The sequence below is a fragment of the Castanea sativa genome, chromosome 7 (genome assembly GCF_040712315.1).
Source record: "Castanea sativa cultivar Marrone di Chiusa Pesio chromosome 7, ASM4071231v1".
NCBI classification, from domain to species: Eukaryota; Viridiplantae; Streptophyta; class Magnoliopsida; order Fagales; family Fagaceae; genus Castanea; species Castanea sativa.
This window is the reverse complement of record NC_134019.1, coordinates 38,226,892-38,246,875: the sequence shown is the minus strand read 5'-3', so window position 1 is coordinate 38,246,875 and position 19,984 is coordinate 38,226,892. Positions and strand designations below refer to the sequence as shown.

General features: G+C 35.2%; 1 pseudogene; it reads left to right on the top strand.

The window, feature by feature from the left end:
• The first annotated feature begins 10,744 nt into the window (after nt 1-10,744).
• On the top strand, nt 10,745-19,777 carry LOC142643803 (purple acid phosphatase 10-like; annotated as a pseudogene).
• The last annotated feature ends 207 nt before the right edge of the window (nt 19,778-19,984 follow it).

Sequence of the window (19,984 nt, the reverse complement as noted above, 5' to 3'; positions counted from 1 at the left end):
TATGGTAAACACAAAGATAAAATAAATAGAAGTTAAATGAAGATCAAACGAAACTGACTTTCATTAATCGTTTTTGATATACATTATATGGAAAATCTTAATTACAAAGAAAAAAGAAGCCCTAGGTTCGGCCTTAAACTTTTGGAGGGGGGTCTTACTGGGAGGTACTGGTGGCCTCAGTGTTTTTTAACTCTAACTCAAAGGAAGACAAGACTTATTTCCCTATGTCTGCAGTAGTTGACGGAGGGACGATGGGCTCAACACTTTGGCTTAGGTCCTTCTCAGCGCCTCCACCCACTTCCTTCTCTTTATGGGAACCTATAGGTTCTGTAGGATTTGGAATGGGCTCTGGGATCGCAGGAGGGAGAGCAGAAGGAGCTGTCTCAAGGGCAGGTGCGACAACAGGAGTCTCTTTTATCTCTTGTATGTCAAGGGGAAGCCAAACGTTCTCGGACTTCCTCAGCTCGGAAGCCAAAGGAACCCCTGCTACGTTTAGGGCTTTGCCCCAGACCTGCTGACAGTATTCTCGGCACAAGGCCGCGAACGCCTCTGTCAGCTGGTCTTCTGTCGCCGCCACCCCTTCCTTATAACCAGCCTTCTTCGCGGCCTCCAGCGAATCCCTGAAGGTGCGAGCTTCCTCCCTCATCTTTGCAAGCTCCTTCTCCAAGTCAGAGCGTTCCTTCTGAGCTTTGGAGAGCTCTTCATCCTTTTGATGAAGAAGCTTGCGCTACCCCTCCACTTGAGTTCTCATGGTTCTTAGGCTGGCCTCGACGCTGTCTCTTTCTCTTTTTAGATTGGCCAACTGAGAGGAGAGTTTCTCGTTTTCTGCGAGGGCCTGGCCTAGGGACTTTTCAGTCTCCATTCGAATCTCCTGTTCCATTCCAGCCTTCTTCCGAGAATCCTCCACAAACTTCTCGGTAGCAAAGACCTCTTGAATGGCCTGTGACAGAATATCGGAAAGTCAGACGCATAAAAACATCCATTAATAGTGAAACATGGTGCAAAACAAAATGGAGATAAGGAGTAAAACTTACCAGGGCCAAGTCCCTTTTCAAAGAAAGGAACAGCTGAGGCTGGCTCATTTTTTCCAAGACTTCCATATCCTTGAGCAGTAGAAGGGGACGTTCCAACACATCGGCCAGATAGAGGGCGTGGCTTTGTTGGAACGCCCTAATGTTGGACTGGCAAGAGATTGGTGCTCCGTCCAGTCTCAACTCGGGAGACCAGGTAGTCGGTGCTCGGCGCACTTCGGCCAGGTCCCTAATCTCCCCGCTTTCAACTGAACGAGCACGTCCCTTGCCTTTGTCCAGTTTCTGCTGCTGAGCTTGCTGTGGCTGCTGTTTCAGTTTCTTCTGTTTTTCGCCACCAGCCTCCTTGACCTCCCCCTTTCTTTTCTTTTTGGGCTCTTCAACGGGAGGCTTAGGATCGGCTGGAGGAGGGGGTGGTGGCAAGGACGGAGGAACTTGAGACCCCCCACTCCTTTTTTGGCGACTCTCTCGCCTCTCTTATTCAGGAGGCCTTTAAGCATGTCCATCTCTTCCTCATCGGAACTGTCGTCAGGATGTGCAACTATTAAACCTGCAATTTCAGAGGCCTCGGCGGGCTCGTCTTCCTCGTCAGGGAGTACAAAAAACTAGTTTCCTCGGGGTCTTTTGATGTCCTCGAGTTGAGACTGGTCTATCTCCTCTTCTAACGAGTGCGATGAGGACACTTCCTCCTCCGGGGCGGCAGTTGTCTGAGAGTGAATTGAGAAAGGGATTGCAGCGATGGGGCATGTGTACAGGATTGTGTTGGGTTCGTCAGGGATATCACGATCAGCGAGAAAGTGCGGCCTTGCTACGTTGATCCTCCTGCGTCGCCTATCCCTCGCGATAATCGCGTTCTCTATCTCTTGGAAATCCGAGGATATGGGGTCGTATCATAGTATTAAGTGAGCCGCTCTTACTTGCAAGTCTTCACTCACAAAGACTTCTGAACGGAGAACGCGGTTTAAGTCGGCGACGTTACAGTGGCTCAAGCATGGGTGTACGTGTTGCTTATATGCAAAAAGAGACACCCAAGAAGACAAACATGGTTAGATTTGTGAAAAGCGCGAAAAATCAGAAATAACAACGTGCAAAAAGAAATAAAATATTTAAAAGGGTTGAGATTGAGTCACGAGGTAGGGAAATTAACTCCTGAGGAGTCACACCTGGATCTCCCCATACGACTGGGCAGTGAGGGCCGTCGTGCCAGTTGCCTGAGGCGATGAGGTAGTCGTCCTTCATGCCTTTGTTGGACTAAGGCAAACAGGAGATTAACCTAACTACACTAGACCGTGATTTAATGTAATAACCTACGCTCTTAAGTTTGTGGCATTCGTACATAAAGGCAACATTGTGCCATGTGAGGTTCAAGCCCATCTGCTCATTTAGAGCGTCGACACTTCCTAAGACCCTAAATACATTGGGTGCGCATTGGTTTGGGCATAACCTATGGTTGCGAAGGTATTCCCTAGTTACACTTCTCATAGGGAGGGTCATCCCACCTTCTATGAAAGCAATCATAGGGATGATAACCTCTCCCGTCTTCCTAGAACCACCTACGGCTTCCGCCGAATAGTATTTCAAGTCTATGTCACTGGAAATCTGGTATTTGGCCCTAAAGCCTTCCATCCCAGCGGCGGTGTCTACCAAGCACTTAAACCTACCCATTTAGGAGGAAAGAAAAAGCAAGTTTTGAGAGGGAAAATAGTTAAGAAGGGAGCCGAGGACAGAATCTGAGAAGAAAGGAGCAAAGAAAGCAAGAACTTACAAAGTTTGGTTGTGCGAGTTTCCACGGGTTTTTGGAGAGAAAAGGCGATGACTGATGCTTTGATGTGATTAAATTCTGAAGAAATGAATGAAGGCGTGGATTTCCAATCGTTATGACGTGCGGGAGGCGGCCTCGAAATTGGATTCGTCCCGCCCAAATTTTCAAGGGGCGACACAGATCGTTAGATGTTCATCTCACTGTTGAACGTGGGGAACAAGGTGTAACTTGCGGTCATAAATGCGCACGTTTTGAAATTTGAAGCGCCAGACGGCATTTTCTGGGAACGGAAGGACCCATACACGCGTGGAGATGTACGAAACGTGTGGAAGATATTCTGGTCGGATCAAAACTCTATTTTTCTCCTCGGGTGGGGAAAAAATAAAGTTTTGAGGGGCTATTGGTTGGAGTAAAAGGACCTGAGCAAGTATTTGGGCCTTGGGCTTTATTGACAGATGCCAATCCGTTTTTGACGAAAGGCTTTTAAGACTACAAGTCGGCCCACAGGGCGAAGGTCCGAGAATTCGTTCGAGGACTAATCTCCCCTCGGACAGACTTGCGATGACCTTGGGATTCGCTAGGAAGATTAAAGGCAAAGTTCTGAAAAAACTGTTGGTTAAGAGGAGGATCCAAGTACCCTCTAGACGCAACGGTGTGAGAGAAATATCTCAAAAAAAGGCTGCTATCTCCACATTTAAGACCCTTTACCTACCTCCCTAGCCGCATTAATGAGGAAGTGACCCCTGAACAGTAGAATTCACCTTCTTGCTATTGTTTAAAGACTTCAGGAAAGTGGTGGAAAGTGGGGGGGAGGATCTAAGGATAAGATTTGTGTAACACATGGACAAAGAGGGAAGAAGAAGAAGTATTTAAGAAGAGAAGAGAGTAAAGAATAGGAGGTTGGTCAATTAGCTGGACAAGGACTAAGAACTGTAATCTTTGAAAGAGAAAGAGAAATAATACATAAATCGTCATCGACTTACGTCCGAGGAGGTTCCTTTGTCATATTTGTTTATTGTTTGCAAATACTGTAACATTCTAGTCTGTTTATCAAGCTTCCAACACCACTAAACTAGATTTCGAATCCACACTCTACAAATTTTATTGTTTAAGGCTCATTGGGCCTGAGCTCACGTTTGTTTTTGGGTCTAGGCGCTATTGTGCACTTACATGTATCACTTTAACTCTTTTTTTTCTTTTTTCTTTTTAAGAATTTTTTTTTACCATCATTGTATATGTTTTTGGCATTAATTTTTTTTTTTTTAGTTATTTATTTAAATAGTTGATGATGTGGTGATTAGATTAACTTTTTTTTAAATGTAATTTTGAAAATTTGATTAATGTTCAAAATATAAATGATCAATTACTGTTTCCTTGTATTTCCTCACTTCTTCTTTTTTTCCTCCTTCGTATTTTTTTTTAAGAATTTTTTTTACCATCATTGTATATGTTTTTGGCGTTAATTTTTTTATATTTAGTTATTTATTTAAATAGTTGATGATGTGGTGATTAGATTTTAAAGAGTCCATGATAGGGTTGAATTCTAAAAAATCTTTATCCTCTATTTCCTCACTTTTTTTTTAAAGATTTTTTTTTCACCATCATTGTATATGTTTTTGGTGTTAAAGTTATTTATTTATTTATTTATTTTTCCATCATTGTATATGTTTTTGGCGTTAAAGTGGCTAACTATTATCGATCCTTTTACCGTAAAATAAATATATTTGAAATTTAAACTCTTTTTCACTTTTTTTATGGATATGTAGTAAGTGGCTAACTTTTAGGATTAAAACAGTATATGTAGTTTTTAAACTTTGAATTTGAAAAAAAAAAAGGGGTGGTCGAGTAGTTTTTAAACGTGGAATAGAAAGTGAGATTTTTTTTAATAGTACATGGGATTTTTTTGAACATGTAGTTTTTCTTTTTTTGATAAAATTTTGTTAAGGATAGGGTCACACCAATTTTCCACTTTAATCTTTTAAATTTCCCTAAAATTTAGCCTTTTATTTTCTTTCAAAATCAGATATGTTAGTGCCTAAATATAAGGATATGGATGGAAAAGTTATATTACTAGTTTTATATTAGGAGTCTTTTTTTTTCCAAAATATGGAAGAGATTTAAAAGAAAAAGAAGAAGAAGAAGAGGAAAATGTGAATTTGAAAAAAAGAAAAGAAAAAAAAGGTGGTCGTGTAGCTCTTAAATGTGGGATAGAAAGTGGGATTCTTTTAAATAGTACACGGATAGAATATGAGATTTTTTAAAACATGTAGTTTTTCATTTTTTGATAAACTTTTAAATAAGGATAGGGTCACACCAATTCTCCACCTTAATCTTTTAAATTTCCCTAAAATTTAGCCTTTTATTTTCTTTCAAAATCAGATAGGTTAGTGCCTAAATATAAGGATATGGATGGAGAAGTTATAGTAGGAGTTCCCCCCCCCCCCTTCCCCCCAAAAATATGGAAGAGATTTAAAAGAAAAAGAAAAGAAGAAGAAGAGGAAAACGTGTATTTGAAAAAAAAAAAAAAAAAGTGTACAGATGAATAAGGAAAACTACCCGACTACCTTTATCCTTTTGTGACTTAAAAACAGATTTATCCTTTTTTCTTTTATTTTCTATTATATTTCTTTTTCAAGTTTTTAATTTAATTTAATTTTTATTTTTTGAATTTCTGTATAGATGAAGGTGTTTACATATTACAGGGATTGCATTTTTCACGTTGTAGTGGTTATGAAAAAATGGGAAATTGTTTTGTGAGAATTAAATAATAATAAAAAAGCAATCGGCAATTTTTACTAAATCAAGATTTTTTTTTTGGATAATATAATATATTGGCAAGCGGAATTTGAATTTGAATGATTATTTTTTAACGATAATTTGATAATTGAAAATATTGATCTGAACATTGAACATCTTCATTAAAATAGAATTATTGATGTACGTTACCGTGGGATAAATATAAGGTGTTTTTAAACATTGAATTTGGAAAAAAAAAAAAAAAAAAGTGGCTGGGTTGGGTTTTTTTTGGATCAAACGTGGGATAATTTTATGTTTTTTTTTTTTCTCTCAAAATAGGGGTACTTTTTTGTTGGATAAAATGTACGACTTAAAAAAATGTTACGTACATTTTTCTCAGTTTTAAAGGTTGTTGATGTATTTAAAATTTAAACTCTTTTAATTTGAAATTTAAACTCTTTTTAACTTTTGTTATGGATGTGTAGTAAATGGCTAACTTTTAGGACTAAAAAACTAAAATTTTGGATTAAACAAAAATTGATAAATGTTATTATTATTTTTTAAAGAACAACAACACCAAAAATAACGTGTATCTCTTGCCATAAAATTTTAAATTTCAGTTTTTATTTACTTATGTTATGGATGTGTAGTAAATGGCTAAATCTTAGGATTAAAAAACTACATTTTAGGATTAGACAAAAAATGATAACTGCCATACATAAAATTTGAAAAAAAGAGGATGTCTTCATTATGCATTTTCAATATATATATATATATATATATATATATATATATATATATATATATATATATATAATTTGTAAGATTTATTCTTTTTTTTTTTGTTGAGAAGGTTGTAAGATTTATTCAGAGGATCTTTTTTTTCCTCCCCAAAAGGTTAATACTAAACTAGCCTCTGAGCACGCGCTCACGCACGTGCTTAGAGGCTCTTCTATATTTTAGGTAAGGGTTAATTTAGAGCATTTATTATAATTTGGGATTATTACATTTTTCAATCACAAAAAAAAAGTAGGGGTGTGATGAGTATTATGCGTTAGTAGGTGAAATACAATATCATCACACCCTAGGTTTTTTTTTTGTGATTGGAAAATGTAGTAATCCCAAATTTTAGTAAATGCTCTAAATTAACCCTTACCCAAATAATAGAAAAGCCTCTGAGCACACGCGTGAGCGCGTACTCAGAGGCTAATTTTTGGGTAAGAATTAATTAAGAGCATTTATTATAATTTGGGAGTACTACATTTTCTAATCACAAAAAAAAAAAAAAAAACTTAGGGGTGTGATGAAAAATTATTTCACTTGCTAACGCGTAATATTCATCACACCCCTAAGTTTTTTTTGTGATTGGAAAATGTAGTACTCCCAAATTATAATAAATGCTCTAAATTAACCCTTATCCAAAAAATAGAAAAGCCTCTGAGCACGCACGTGAGTGCATACTTAGAGGCTAATTTTTGGGTAAGAGTTAATTTAAAACATTTAGTATAATTTGGGATTACTACATTTTTCAATCACAAAAAAAAAACCTAGAGGTGTGATGAGTATTATATGCAGTGAAATAATTTTTCATCACACCCCTAGGTTTTTTTATTTTTTTTTTTATTTTTTTTTTTTTTGATTGAAAAATGTAGTAACCCCAAATTATAAAAAATGCTCTAAATAAATCCTTATCCAAAAAATAGAAGAGCATTTGAGTACGCGTGTGAGCGCGTGCTAGTGAGCTATAAATTATCTATTGAGGCTAATCCCATTACTGGGCTTGGGTTTGCTTAGATAGATGGGCTTGATTTTAAAAATCTGAAATAAGCCCCAGCTATGTTACAAATATAAGAGACGAAGTCTCATCTCTTCGCTCAAAAAACAGAGTCTCATCTTCCCATCTAAAAAGAAAAAATTATTTTTACACTGTATTTAGTAAGTACCGTTGTCTTAAAAAGAAAATATCTTCCCATCCAAATACATCCTTGATGTTTCATTGTTAGTAAGTTCTGTTCTCTCAAAAGGAAAATCATTATTAAAAAGAAAAAGAAAAAAAACTTTGTATCTCAATTAACATTTTTTGACTTTCTGAAAAAAAAAAAAAAAAAAACACTTTTTGGCATTTTCAATAAATACGCCTAGAATTCAAATTTCTCTCTCTTGATAACTATCAAATTATAAAAGTTAATGCGATTTACTTGCATTATTTGGTTTCGTCATGGAAAGAACTTGGATTCAAATTTTCTCTCTTTCTGCTTTTCTTTGTTGTTGCCGCGGCCGTGGCGGGGGTATGAACTATATTAATTTCAATTGATATGGGAGACGTTTATAGACATTTGAGAATACACAATTGGATTGGTTTGTTTTTTCAGAGGGTGGGGGTTCTTCTTGCCAAGAAAGTTTTGGACTTAAAAAGTAAAAACCATCTCTTCGGCGGTTCCATGTTTGGGCCTCAATTCAACCATTTTGGGTTGGGTCCTAAACTTAAGGCCTTCTAGAAACCAATATGGTTGAATTTTTGGGGGGGTATATTTGGGTTTGGGGCCATAACCAAAGAGGGGCCTACAGGCCCTACACGCAGTTTCATCGAAAACCGGTTTATAATTGGACGTTGGACTTCCCTTAAAACTTGCAACTGATGAAAGACTTGAAAGTGAAAGGCATTCATTGATTTGAGGAAAATCCAATATATATACAATAACAATTTTTTATTATTATATGGGAATATATAATAACAATTAACAACAATAATTTTAGTTTTTATTATTTCAGGTGCAACTTTATTGTAATTTTTTTATGAAATTTAAAAAACTATTATGATTAAAAAATTATTTTAAAATATTACTATGATTAAAAAATTTATTTTTATAAGTGTTTAAGACTTTCAAAGACGTTTTAATAGCTTATAAAATTATTATATCACATAAAAAAAAGACATTATAATTCCTTGTTACTAAAACGTCATCCACATGTCATGTATTATTTGGAATGTAATAAATAAATCAAGTTGTTTATAAATGAGTTCAGTTTAGAAAAAGACTTGTTTATATTTGTTTAATTTGCAAACAAATTAAATTTAAACATAAGTTTAGGCTTAAATATTAAACGAGTAAAATTCAAATATAATAATGTATTCGTGAACAAGCCCATGAACATGAGACTTGATTTAATTATTATATTTTATATTTATATTTTTCTAAAATATATTTATATAGATTTGAAATTGAATTGTGTAAATTTGTAAATAGTTTATATGCTATCAAATTAATATTTGTAGAATATTGATAATATAGTTAGCGCATTCATTGTAAAAATTCATTGATTTGTGAAGGTATAAAAAACTTTAGTCATGATTTTACTATATGAGAAAAGAATAAGTTAATCAAGTAAAGACAAAGGGTAGTTACAAAATTGGTCGTAACCTTAGGTTACAATTTTACTCAACATCTTTTTATTGGAAATGAATTATGACAAATCCATCATTGGATTACATCTTATTTTTATATCCTCTATGCTTGCAAAATTTCTAGAAAAATAAAAATTAATAGCTATGTCATCAATAAATTATTTAAATTGCAAGTTTTTGTAGTTTAAAACTATGCATAAAATATAAGCTTATAGATCATTTAATTAATAATATCTGATTGACACAAAAATTGACAGGTGTATTGAGAGTGTAAAAAACATGCAATTCAATGATTATATTTTCAAAATATACAGTAATGTTTATTTTATTGAAAAAAGTTATAGCTTTAGGTTATAACCAATTTTGTAATCAATTTTTGTCAATCAATTAACTCGTAAATAAGCTTAAGTTTGAAAGACAAGAAAATGAACCAAACATAAACATGTAATCTTATTTGGTGATTAGCTTAACTCAACTCGTGTTCGAAATAAAATTAATGAATAAATCTGAACTTTTAATACCTAGCTCATCCTTAGCTGCAATTTATCATTATATTTCTATCTTATTTTTAATATTTTTTATTTACTTTGAATGATATTAATGAATTTTTATTTAAATTATATATATTTTAATTAAACTATCCCCAATATAAACTACTATTCCGGTCAACTTTTTCCCTCCCACCTCCTTCTATCTTTTCCCTATCCAAAGCAAAGTAATCATGAAGCATTCCTTTCAAACTAAAAAAGGAATTGTGGAATTTTTTTTTGAATGATTGTGGAGCATGTGTTACACTTACAGTCCACTCAAATGGGACTATTCCTTTCGTGGTAAAATCTACTACACAGTCTCATGATATCCAATATTCTGTGTGCCCATCAAAGTCAAATTATGCACATGTCCTCCTTGTAACCTCCACAAAGCACAACCTTCCTTTTCCAAAGTATACTTTCAATTTTTTAGGTGCTAGCAGCACTTTGGGCTTTTCAATTGATAAGGATGTGTTTCTTTTGGTTTACATGTGCCTTCTTCTTAGCAATTCTCCGAAGTATACAGATGATAAGTTCATTGCAGGACCAATCATTAGCAATTCTCTCTTTAGATATTTCCCAAAATAATAATAATAATAATAATTATTATTTTTTAAAATCAGCTTTCTAAATCCTTTAACGTTCAGTCAGAGGACAATCAAGATAGGGCATCACATCTGTCAAATTTTATATCTCAAAAGGCTTCGTGTTATACATGATATATGAATATGACTAGATGATACATATTTTTATAACTTTGTGTTCAAATTATATGACAAATCCAATCCTACCTCTCTATCAAATAATGGAAGAGATTAAACTTCGTGAACAAGTTCCATTAAAATAACATTGTTTTATGATGACACCATCCATATATGGCTAGCATCTCTCTCACTTTTCCCCATAAAAACAGTTAAATACTTTGGCAGTCCTAAATTCTTTTTAATAAACTTCAGTTCAAATCTGGCGAAAGTTTCAGTTAGTACACATCTTTAAATTAACCTGCAGAATAATGCTTCTAGATTAATTTAATTGTTCCTCTGGTATAGACCTCTAGAATGGTTTCTAGAAATGGATATTCCAAGTACTTTTTGGATAGTTGACCTATTAATTTAGTCATTTTAAATATGTATATATATGAAGCAGAATGAGGGGGTGTGCATAAGTGAGTGAGTGTTGGGGTGCTAATCATATGGTTAAGATGGGTGGGATGGTGGCATTGCCTTCTTCTGCTACTTTAGTAGCTGTTGGTGTTGCTTTGAGTTTACTTTTGAATGCAGAAATGCTTTGTAATGGAGGAAAAACAAGCACTTTTGTGAGGTCAGCTGATCCAAATATGGACATTCCTGTTGATAATCCCACCATTTATATTCCTCTGGGCCATAATTCGCCTCAATAGGTCAATTCCTAAATAAAAATCTCATGTCTCAGTATGTGTTCTTCATTCTATACGTTACTATCTACAGTACACTCAGATATCTATTATTTTCCTTATAAAATAATCAAAGTGTAAATAAAAAGAAAGTTAAGATGCGTGGCATACTTCAAAAGCTGTACCTAGAAAGTATAGTTGTATTTATTTTAAGTGAGTTTGGATGAACTTATTCAGATTATTATTTAAAAGTTTAAATGTATTTTGAAAAATGTGATATTTTAAAAAGTTGTACATTCTCTATTAAGATGAAAAAAAGCTCATTCAAAATGATGCAAACCTTTGCATAAATTTTTGATGAAGCACATTGACAGTTGTTTTGCATTTTGACGGAAATAATGGGGTGGTTTTAAGTTGGCATGTTCTTCTTTTCTATCGTTTTTTGATTGTCTGACTCGATATGTGAATGCTTTGAATTTAGGTTCACATAACACAAGGAGACTATGTAGGAACGGCAGTGATTGTGACATGGATCACTCCAAATTCACCGGGTCCAAATAAAGTGACATACTGGAGTGAAAAATTTAGGAAAAAGCATAAGGTTGAAGGCAAAGTTGGTAGATACACATACTATGGATTCAGATCAGGTGCAATACCTAGGGTATTGCACCTGGTGCAATTGTAATTAAGGGTTGAAATTGAAAGTTATTTTTTTAACTTTCAATCTCAACCATTAAATAAAATATATTAAAAGAGAGTTAAAAAGTTAAAGTTTAAAAGTAAAAAAAGTAAAAAAAATTGTGAGAGAAAATGGGTGAATTGCACCAAGTGCAATACCCTAGGTATTGCACCTAATCCAAATCCCACATACTATACTTATACTTCTGGCTTCATTCATTACGCCAACATCAGCAACTTGGAGGTGAAAGTGAAAGAAACTGAAAATTTTAAAGACACTATTGTTGTTTTGTATTGGAGCTATTGCTTTTTTGTGCTGTTTTTGTTAGGCATGGTTCGTAGCTATATAGGTGGGGTTATAAGGTATTCTTTTTCTACATCTAACTATTCTTGTTTGAACAATTTGATACTAAATATCACTACGAACTTGGAAGTGGGCGCTTTAAGAGGAAATTCTGGTTTGAAACTCCTCCTAAACCTGGCCCCGATGTCCCATACACATTTGGTCTCATAGGTAAGCACTCTAGTTTGCACTAATTGAAGGCATTTTTTGGTATTTCCAATCCAGAGTTCAAATCCCTTCTTCTTGACTTAAAATATATAGGAAAAAAAAAAAAAAAAAAGGCATGTGAACACTTTGCTAAGCAGACACCACTCCCGTTAAGCTTTTCTCATGTAGGCTGTTGTGATTGAATGAACTATGACAGAAATTTCCATGAAAATAATACTTAAAAACAAAAGTTAGCTAACTTGTAATAATAAATAGGCAGCATACAAGCACTTGTTTTCTTGATATGAGTGTTCTAGCCTAGGAGGTGGATCCTGTGCAGTAACATTTTTTCATATTTACCTATTTCTTATCAAAGAGTAGACAATAGCATATTTTAATTATTCACAATTTCACATGTATTCAAAGCACTATTCCTTGCACATGGCCTTACCTCAGAGTTATCCGAAGCTAAAACAAAAGATATATTCATAGGAGAGTAATAGTGGACTACAAAATCTTCTGTAAGTCTATACCCCCCCCCTGACAAGGGAGCTGTACCCCAGTCTAAATTCTTGGAAAGCTTGAGGAATAGTCTAGTATTATTTTATACCACAATACTCTGACTATTAGCATTTAGTAGTACAAGTGCCAGAGACTGTCAACAACTACCTAAGCATCTGATTCCAAAAAGAAAATGAGGTAGGAGATAAAATAAGATTATTATTTAGTGTTATTTATATTTATAAATTAATTGTATTTTTATGTTTTAGGTCTTATTAGTTTATTGGGCTATTAGTATATTAATTTAAAAGTAGAGTTATTTTTGTAATAAGACAATTAGGATTTTTTAGTCAATTAGAACTAGGGTTTAACAATCTTTTATAAGAGCATTTTTATCAAGGTGTGCAAATCCTATAAATGCTAAAATTTAACATACAAATTCCTTTAAATACTAAAAATCATGCTCCATCAAACCAACTAAATGGCATAATTTTTGCAATTGGTGAATAGTGCAATCTCATTTTTGAGACCACCCTGTTCACCCAATTGTAAAATTTTTATTTTTATTTTTATTCCGTGTGCCACTTTCTTTACTTCTTCTTTCTCATTCGGCTTCTTCACCATTTCTCTACTCTCTCTCTCTCTCTCCCTCTGCTTGATGTCTCTGCCTCCCTCTTCGATGAAACCCAGGTCGGCGCATCAAGCCAAGCCGATTTTTTTTTATTCACTCAACGCTTTCTCTCTACTCTACCTTTCTCTTTCCTCTCACTTCTTTCTTCTCTCTCTTTGCTTCGCCGAGTGGTTCGCCGATGAATGGGCTCCACCGATGATTGTGCTCCGGCGATTGTGGGATGCCGATGGCTGTGGTCCGGTGATTGTGGTCATGGATTGTGGATCCGATGGCCATGGTCTGGTGGCGGCGATGGAGGTTTCTTCTTTCTCTCTCTCTCTCTTTTTTTTTTTTTTGTGGTTCTGCGTGGTTCTTGGGTCCGATTGGGCTCCGATTGTGCGAAGGAGGACGTGGTGGTTGTGGGATTGATTTTGGGTCTTGATTTGGTTTTGGGATTTTAGGTCTTGATTTGGTTGGGGTGGGTCTTGATTTGATTTACAGGTGCGAAGGAGAACGTCAAGCCGCGCCGTGGAAGAAGATGACGATGGTGGAGGTTCGGCGTGATGGGTCTGCTAGTGGGTTTGTTGGTGGCGGTGATGGTGGAGGTTTCTTTTCTTTCTTTCTTTTTTTGTGCTGTGGTTAGTGGTGGTGAGTGGATGTGGTGGTTGTGGGTGGACGTGGAGGTGTCTTTCTGCTGTGATTTTTTGGTGGTGGTTATGGTATGGGTGGTGGATTTTTGGTGGGGGGTGGATTTTTGGTGGGTGGTTGGTAGTGTGGTGCCGGTGGTGCTGTGAGAAACAGAGGAGAGAGAGAGACAGAGGAGAGAGAGGAAAAATAAAAAAAATTATTGAAAAATAATAAAGAATCATTATTTAAATGAAATGGTAAAAAAAAAAAAAAGTTTTGATATAAGTGGTATTATAAAGTGGTGTGTTATATGTTATAAAATTAGGATTTGAGAGGCTAAATGGTATATTTTTTAAGATGTTTGATAAGAATGCTCTAAGCAATCTATTGTACTTCTTGAGAAGTTAGTTGATATTTTGATGAATGAAAAAATGGTCATTTGGTCTTTCTTTGGTTTGGTGCTGACTCCAGGTTTACCCTAAATGCTGACTCCTAGTGGTTTTTCTGCTTGGTACTGATTCCAAGCTAGGCCTAGGTGCTGACTCCTAAGTCATATCCCTTTATTTTATTGTTATTTTAGTTTTGTTTTGGTTGTCCTGCGTCATATTTGGTATCAGAGCAAACATCGATCTATTTGAAGCATCATTGTAGTCAATCCAGAACCAAAAAAAAAAAAAAAAAAAAACTGTTGAACCACCGTCACAACCCATTAGAAATCCCAATCACCGTTGCTTCTTACCACCACTAGAAGACCCCACAAAAAAAAAAAAATCTTGCCAGCACCACCACCATATCGCCACCATTTACAATTTGACACAAACATCCCAATCACTCCAAGATCCTAACCCCACGGCGCCACAGATCCTAAGCCCATACTCAAATCACCAAACTAGTTGCAACCACGAAGACAGAGAAGTTCTATCACCACTGACCCCTGGTTCATCAATTTTTGGTCTTCCTCGCGCCAGAGATCCACCTCCATCAGTTCTCGCTTGCCGCCGTGACTATCGCTATACACACTCGCAAGCCCTAGTTGCAGCGACTCATTGCCAGCAGCTTTGATCCCTTCCATCCTTGTCTCACACTGCCATGACCATCACTTGCTCACCGCCGTGCCATAGCAAGTCCACCGCAACCCTTCAACCCCATCTAAAAGGTAATTTGTCACCTAGATTTTTTGTTTTAACCTTTAAGACTTCAGCACATTTGTTTCTAAAACACTATCTTGTCATCTAGCCCAGCCTATTTAGTCCAATTAAAACCATAGGTCCCACTTCCACTTCAACCCAGAATTTACTTGACCCAACTACCCCATTAAAATAAAAAACAAAACACCCACAATATGATCAGCCTAGTAACCATCACTCAATAAGATTCTTGTTCATTGGGTTATTATGGCAATATCTGAAGCACCTTATTTTGATGGTTGTAAAACAAATCTATGAGATTTTTTCTATTGGATGAATGGGATGAAGCAATTCTTTGAGAAAGCAAATTTTGCAGAAAACTAAAAGGTTAGGTATGCAAAGTTGAAGTTAAAGGGTGGAGCACAAAGATTTTGAGAGAATCTTGAATATTTCTGCTATCTACAGTATGAACCTGCCATTAGTGTGTGAGAAGATATGAAAGAACAGCTTTGTGATGAGTATTTGTCACCATACTTTCGAGCTAATTATCTACCCGAATCTCAGTGTGGTACTTTTCAAGTTGAAGCAAATACGATGAATCCTCATCCCATTTCATATCCTCAGCACACTTTTGAACATTCTATCAAGGAATTAAAGGAATTATCTGTAAAGCTCATGAAAGATGTTCAAGATATGATTGCTCAAATGAAGCAAATAAAGACTCAAACTGATTCAATTGGGAAACCAAGGATAATTTATCACAATGAACTTATTGTTGCCCCCATAGAAGACAACATTGATGATGATATCTTGGTCGTGGAGAATCCTCAAGCAACACCAAAGCCTAATGTTGACATAAACGTACATGCCTCGACAAGTGTTGCTTTAACATGCGTGCAAGGAAATATATCTATTGAAGAGCAGCAAGGTGAAGAGATGGTTTCTACAGAGAGTATTATGTTAGAGGGTGCACATGATGTGGTATTGGAAGCTAATGAATCTGCTTTTGATTAGCCTTCCATGGTGTATGAAGACAAACAGTTTGCTAAAGTGGAGAAAGTGGATAACATAGTGCGATTCAAGATAACATTATGTTGATTCCATACATTGATTTTGTTATTCTAGAAGAGGTTGACACGGTGGAATTCAAGGTTTTTCTTTTTTCTATGCTCCCTAAGGTGATTCCAGACTTGAAGCAAGTGTTACTTGTTAACATCCTAATCCTTCAACGCTTTAGAACTTGAGGTCGAGTTTTCTCCAACCAGAGGAGAATGATGCAAGAGATGCAAGAAGATTATTATCTAGTATTTTTTATATTTGCAAATCAATTGTATTTTTATGTTTTAGGCCCTATTAGTTTATTGAGCTATTAGTATTTTAATTTGGAATCAAGATTATTTTTGTAATAAGACAATTAGGGTTTCCTAGCCAATTAGAACTAGGGTTTAGCAATCCTTTATAAGCAATCTATTGTACTCTTTGAGAAGTTAGTTAATATTTTGATGAATGAAAAAATGACTGTTTGATCTTTCTTTGGTCTGGTGTTGACTCCAGGTCTATCCTAAGTGCTGACTCTTAGTGGTTTTCCCGCTTGGTGCTGACTCCTAGGTCATATCCCTTTATTTTATTATTGTTTTAGTTTTGTTCTGGTTGTCCTGCGTTAGAAAACTTATCAATTCCTAGCTCCTTGGCCATAATCAATTCTAGCACATGCCCTTCATGTGTGAATAGTCTATGTGGATGTATTATGCTTGGAAAGGGGCTTGTACTAAGGGTGTGTTACTTAGCTACCAAGTAATTTTTTAACTAACTGAACAAAAAGTTTTGCACTTTTGGGCTAACTAATAATTGATCATTTATACTTGTAATGAGCAATTTTTGCAGGGGATATTGGTCAAACTTATAATTCAAATACAATGCTCACTCATTATCAAAATGACCCCCACAAGCCAAAAGCGGTGTTGTACCCGGGAGACCTCTCTTATGCAAATACCTACCAATTACATGACAATGTAAGATGGGATACATGGAGCAGTTTTGTTGGGAGAAGTGCTGTTTATCAGCTTTGGATGTGGTGTGTAGGGAATCATGAAGTTGACTGGCTCCCCCAATTTGTAAGAGTCTTATGATTCAGTGTTATTACCTAGTTATCTCTATAGGCCACTGGCAGAGCCAAAGGGGGGCGAGGGGCACTTGCCCCCCCTAACTCCTAAAATTTTCTAGCATCAGTACTCTAAAGTACTTACTGACATGGAGGGAAAAAAAAAGAAAAAAAAAAAGACTTCTACTTGGTAGAAAGTGACTCTCAAGAAAAAGAAAGGAAAAAAAAGGTTCACAAACACCAAACCATGCTTTTGTCTTCTCCTACGTCCAACTTGCACCTATTTCACTATTCTTTTTTAATTTTTAATTTTATATCATTATTTACATCATTTTCACTATTTATGATACTTTTCATAGCATTTTATTCTTGAATGATACTAGAAATACTACAAATTTTACTACTTATATCTTACCAATTAGCATGTCACCAATCAAAAATAATAATTTCAAACATTTATTCATTATGTTTTTTAAGTAACACTAATCACATTTTTACTCCATTAGTTTGTAAATTTTTTAGTAGCTATGAATTTGTTATTTTTGTTTATTTATTTTGATAATATGAAATATATTCATATATGCTTATAATTTTTTATTTATTTTGTTATTATTGTTGATTAATATTTTTTAGATTAATTTCACTTTTAATATCGTCTTTTAGGGTCCGTTTGGATAGAGCTTATTGCTGAAAACACTGTAGCAAAATAATTTTTAAATGTGTAAATAGTACCGTGGGACCCATTTTTAATAAAAAAAATCTGTAAAGTGAAGTTTGTGGGTTCCATGAACAGTACACGGGACCCACAAATGTGCTGAAAGTCAACAAAATGCGGCTACTGTTCATGCACAGTAACATGAACAGTAGCCTTGTCCCCTATGAAACGCGTGCAGCAGAAGGAAAAAAAAAAAAAAAACGCTGAAGTCGCAGACGCAATAATTTTCATCCGTATCCAAACTCAGCCTTAATTTTGCCCCCTCTAGATTAAAATCCTGACTCTGCCACTGTTATAGGCGAACGTAGTTCGAATCTCCCACCCTCACTTATTATAAGCAAGAAAGTAAAAATAAACCTTCCTATGGACTGTCAAATGAAAATGGATAATAATCCTTAACTTTAAGACATTACATTAATATTTTTAGTTCATTTACATCTTAACTCCATTATTCATAATTTCCAACCCATATGTTCTTCCATTTGATTGTATACATTAGCCAAACCTTTGAAGGTTATTGATGAAATAAATTTTTCGCTAAAGAGTTGTATATTTGCTACTGTAGGGTGAACCTATACCTTTCAAGCCCTTCACAAATCGGTTCCCTACCCCTTATAGTGCATCAGGCAGTACTGCTACCTATTGGTACTCATTCAAGAGAGGTCCAATATATGTCATAGTCATGGATTCATATTCAGGGTTTGGTAAGTATCTGCGTTCAGAAAAAAATTATATGCTGATTGCCAGAGCTTTGTCTTAAAATAGTCTTGTCTTCGTATTCAGTATATTCTAAGGACACATTTTCCTTGCTTCTTGTTGTTAACATGGCATTTATGTTTACACGTCTCAAAATGGAGCAGGGTATATTTTTAAACTTGCAGTCTGAAAAAATATTGCGGCTCAAATGTCTTATAAGAATTATGGCATATGTTATAAATTATAAGAACTTGTAACAGGATTGTCTCCATTTCACTGAAAATTAAAAGTGTCCATTTTACGGTTAAGATTTTATTTCTTGGATACAGTGTCTGATATGCATGTTAATTAAGATGCCTTTTGACTTGATCATGGATTGTTTGTAGAAAATTCTTATAATGCTTTCAGAGTTGACTTCAAATATGATATCATATAATGTTATTTGTATTTCTATCTCCTTTTCCTATTTGAAGGTTACTCCACTCCTCAGTACAGTTGGTTCAAGAGTGAGATACCAAAAGTTAATAGAAGTGAGACACCATGGTTGATTGTTATAATGCATCCACCATGGTACAACAGTAACGCTGATCACTATATGGAAGGAGAAACCATGAGAGTAGTATATGAGAAAGCATTCGTACACTACAAAGTTGATGTAGTATTTGCTGGTCATGTCCATGCCTATGATGATTTGTAAGTACTCTATATACTTCTCTTTGAGTATTTGAAATATGACTATCATCATTGGTTTCCCAAAATCCCAATGCATTGCAAACTTTTAATTTTTTTTTTTACCATTCTCAATTTAGCTCAATGGTTATTTTTATGCTAGTGTTTCTTGACAACCAAGTTATATGTTTCATAGGAACGAGTATCAAACATAAAATACATCACAAATGGTCTTTGCACCCCTGTGTATGATCCATCACCATTGGCGATGGAGGAAATCGTGAAGGCTTGTACACAGTGTAAGTTTAGAAACTATAATAAATGCTCCAATTATATAATATCATCACCAAGTACCTTATAATTACTCAGTAATATTATTCAATTCTTTCAATAATGAGAAATTGGGTTCGATCCTCCATCCCTTACTTATTATAAGGAAAATAAGTAACATATATGTCGTCTTTTTAATGCAGTTGGACCGAGCCACAACCATCATACTCAGTTTTCCGTGAGGCTAGCCATGGTCATGGCGTTTTAGACATAAAGAACAGAACACATGCCTACTTTAGTTGGAACCGCAATCAAGATGGATTTGCAGTAGAATCTGATTCACTTTGGCTTTTCAACAGATACTGGTATCCACGAAACGATTCAACAAATTCCAAATCATGATGGGATGAATTTCTGTGTGCTCTCCGGAATAAATATACCATACTTTGTGTGTGCATGAGTGCGTGCTTGTTAAAATAAAATGTGTGTGTGTGTGACTGTCTCCAGGACATTTTTAAGTGTAAGAAATGATGAATTATACATGTATGTTTCTTAACAAAAACTCTCTCTCTCTCTCTCAATTTCATGAATAACAAAGAGAATTACGTAGATTCGGGTGCCAACCAGTTAAAGGCAAAATCTAAGCCCAAATTAGGTCCTAAGTAA